General features: G+C 42.1%; 1 non-coding gene across 1 annotated transcript; it reads right to left on the minus strand.

Annotated features, from left to right (window-relative positions):
• Positions 1-1,658: 1,658 nt before the first annotated feature.
• Positions 1,659-1,765, minus strand: LOC112082710. Its single transcript, XR_002897329.1, has one exon. It is a non-coding gene; the product is annotated as a small nucleolar RNA R71 (small nucleolar RNA).
• Between the last annotated feature and the right edge of the window lie 2,244 nt (positions 1,766-4,009).

Genomic DNA, 4,009 nt, shown 5'->3' on the forward strand with positions numbered 1-4,009 from the left:
CGATCCTACCTGTCCACTTGATCTATACGAAGAATTAAACATAACCACATATATGTCTACTTAACCTAAGATTAGACAAACAACAATCATAAATATTTCACAAGTACACAGAAACCTAGCACATAAGTTCCCACTCACGAGAACGTCACACTGTTTAAATCTGGTGACTCGTCAGCCACAAATCTCACAGGCCCGTCAGGCCCTGTACTGTCCACACTTCCTTTGTGTATGGTCCAGCCATGGTACCACTTCACGAAATGTCCTTCGTGAAGACCAGCAAGCAATCCGTCCATAGGCCGGGATCAATCATGCGCTCTAACGCGCCTAAACTAACACCAATCAACAATACATACAACAATTCTCAAAGAATCATTCATGTTCGTTTTAATTATCAATCAATCTCTAATTCTAGGTTCAGCACACACATATACAACTATGTCTAAGACAACCTATAGATCCACAAGTCCTGCTTCACCTTTGCCACTTGATGAAGAACGAATATAGTTCACCTTCGGACAGATTTGACATCCAATAGAAAAACGATCATAACTTTCTTTTCACAGCTCGGAATTGATATCGGAAGATTGATCTGGAAAGCTGGATTGAAGATATTCACGATGGTATATAGATCGCCTTCTGAAGCTTTCTAGATCGCTGGAAAAACGCTTCTCAAGTTGGCTGCTCGCGGATCATACCTTTACAAATATGGCTCGGAAAAAGACTCATAACATTTAGAAGACAACTCCAAATAATGATATGTTTGCGGCTATAGCTAGATATGAGGGCCTAGAATCATCTTACCAAGTTTCGTCCCGATCTGATTTGATTTTACCACCCGATTATCTCTCACGCCAGAACACGTCAGATCAGCCTTCTAAGTTGCTGCAATGGCTTCTCCTTCGAGCTGTTTTGATGATGGCTGCTCAAATGTGACTCCAGCAGGGCTTCGCTGTTTTGAACTCTCTGTTCCTTCTCTGCCACGAACTAATTTTATATATAGGGTAAAAGATGAGGCTTGCTAGGTTTAGGGTTTTCCAAGCAAATGTTCTCTTTTGCCCTTAATGAGATTCTTGGGATGTCACAAAAGGGATCAAGCAGAACACTAGGCTCAGGTTAACCAAAACCAGGTGGCTAGAAATGAACATCAGGCTCATGTGAACCAAAACATGTCTTCAAAGAATGAGCACCAGGCTTAGGTTAACCCAAACTAGGCGGCTAGAAATGAGCATCAGGTTCATGTGAACCAGGAGAACCAACACTAGCACATGCATCACCAGCCTCAAGTGAGGAATCCAATTTTTGTGGGCTCAAATGACAGGGCCAATGCTCATCAGAACAGGCAGGGTATCCAAGCTCCAATTGTGGAGAACAACAACTTTGAAGTTAAAGCATCACTTCTCAACATGGTGCAAAACTCAAAGTTCCATGGGTTGTCTATGGAAAACCCTTTAGATCATCTTGATAAATTTGACAGGGTCTGAAACCTTACAAAGATCAATGGTGTATCTGAAGATGGTTTCAAGCTAAGAATCTTTCTATTCAGTCTAGGAGACAAAGCACGCCAATGGTAGAAGAATTTGCCTCAGGGCTCTATTCAGACATGGGAGCAATGTAAGCAGACTTTCCTATCAAAGTTTTTTTCAACTTCAAGAACAGCTAAGCTCAGGAATCAGATCTCTTCCTTTACTCAACATAAAAATGAAACATTTGGTGAGGCTTGGAAAAGATTCAGGAGCTACACTAATCATTGCCCTCACCATGGGTTCTCAGAAGCATCTTTGCTTAGCACTCTTTATAGAGGTGCTCTTCCTAAGATCAGGAACAACCTAGACACTGCCTCCAATGGAAACTTCTTAGCAAAGGAGATCACTGCTGCCATGGAGCTAGTTGAGAATTTGGCAATGAGCAATGATACTTATGTGGAGGAATGTGATAGGTGCAATAGATGAGATGGCTCTAGAGAGGAGCAAAGAATGAGAAAGGATATCAAGGAGCTGCAAAGCAAGCTTGACAAAGTCCTAGTTGCTACTCAGAAACCTCTTCATTTTGTTGGTGAATTTGATGAGCAACCTCAATGTTTTGAGAATGTGAATGAAGAAGGTTTAACTCAGGAAGAGCTCAACTATATTGGGAACCAGAACAAGTTCAACAGGTTCAACAACTACAATCAGAACCTAAGCTACAAAAATCCCAATGTAGCAATTCCTGGTGACAAATTATATCCTTCTCAGCAAGCTCAACCTCAAGGGTATGTTCCAAAGAACCAGTTTCAAAGGAATTACCAAGGGAAGCATTTTCAAGCGCCTATTCAGAGCCAAGGAAACAAGTTTCCTCTAGGGTTTGGTCAACAGCAGCAACAGGGTCCTACACATCAACAGGGTCCAAACTTCAATGGGGTTCTACAACAGATACTGCAGGGTCAACAGTTGGTACAACATGGAGTTAGTGACCTCAGCTCCAAATATGAGTCACTACAGAGGCAGATCAAAGAACTCCAGAAGAACCAGGCTTCTTTTTCATCTAGAGGACAAAGAACACTTCCAGGAAAACCTGAAACAAATCCCAAAGAGTATGCTTATGCTATAATTCTAAGAAGTGGAAAGGAACTACCAGAAAGAGAGCTTAGACCTGTGCTCATTGAGAATAATGAGCAACTCAGTAGGGGGGGGGGGGGAATCAAAGGAGTGATCTAGTTGATGAAGTTGTGGAGTTATCAGTTGAGAAGAATGAAAAAGGTAAAGGTGTGGCAAAAGAGAAGGTGCTTGGTGCCACCACCAGCTTATAAGCCCAAGCTTCCTTTCCAGGAAGGTTTAAAAAGCAGCTCTTAGAGAAAGGTAGAGCTCTTTTCAACAAGCAGCTAGAGAAGACTGAGCTCAACATACCTCTTATTGAAGCCTTTCTCATGGTTTCTCAGTACACCAAATTCCTAAAGGATGCTATTCTTGACAAGACAAGGGAGTTGCAAGGAATGGTGGTCTTGATTCATGAGTGCAGCACCATAATTCAGAGGAAAACAATCCCAAAGAAGCTGTCTGATCCAGGTAGCTTTACCTTACCATGTGCTCTAGATCCCCTCAAGTTTGCAAGCTGTTTATGTGATCTTGGAGCCAATGTTAGTCTGATGCCATTCTCCATTGCAAAGAAGTTGGGTTTCATATATTACAAGCCATCTAAGATCTCTTTGGTGTTAGCTGATAGGTCCATCAGGTTACCAGTTGGACTCTTAGAAGATCTTCCAGTGAAGATTGGAGATTTTGAGGTCCAAACTGATTTCATTGTCTTGGAAATGGATGAGGAGCCTAAAAACCCTCTCATATTGGAAAAACCTTTTCTTGCAACAGCTGGTGTTATCATAGATATGAGAGGATGCAAGATTGAATTGCATCTTGGGTCAGAGGTTCTGAAGTTTGACATCTATGAGGTTATGAAGAAGCCAACTATTGAGGGACAAGTGTTCTACATTGAGACAATGTATCAGTTGGCTGATGAGTTGCTAGAGGAGTTGATACTTGATGATCCTCTTCAGATCACTTTGACAAAAGAACCAGGAGAGCATGGGTTCCTAGCTTATGAGAGTGAAGCATATAAGCTGGCACTTGATCAACACAAAGCAGCAGGAGCAGAAACACAGTATGTGGAGCTGGGAAATGGCGGCCAAGAGGTTCAGGACACAAGTGGAATGAGTTTAAGCCAAGAATCAGTTGAAAGATGCATGGCCGTGGTTCAAAAGCTGAAGGAGCTGACACTGAGGCTGTGGGAAGCAACGCAAAGGGAGCTGATGCTGAACAAACCAACTTTAATGATGATTGGAGTAAAATCAGAGCACCCAAAGTGGAACTCAAGCCACTTCCAAGTGGCCTCAGGTATGCATTTCTTGGCTCTAATGCATCATATCCAGTCATCATCAATGATAGCCTATTAGTTCATGAAGAGAATGCTTTGTTGAATGAACTAAGAAAGTATAGGAGAGCTATAGGCTATTCACTAAATGATATCAAGGGGATCTCAC

The sequence above is a fragment of the Eutrema salsugineum genome, unplaced genomic scaffold (genome assembly GCF_000478725.1).
Source record: "Eutrema salsugineum unplaced genomic scaffold, Eutsalg1_0 scaffold_8, whole genome shotgun sequence".
Lineage (NCBI taxonomy): Eukaryota > Viridiplantae > Streptophyta > Magnoliopsida > Brassicales > Brassicaceae > Eutrema > Eutrema salsugineum.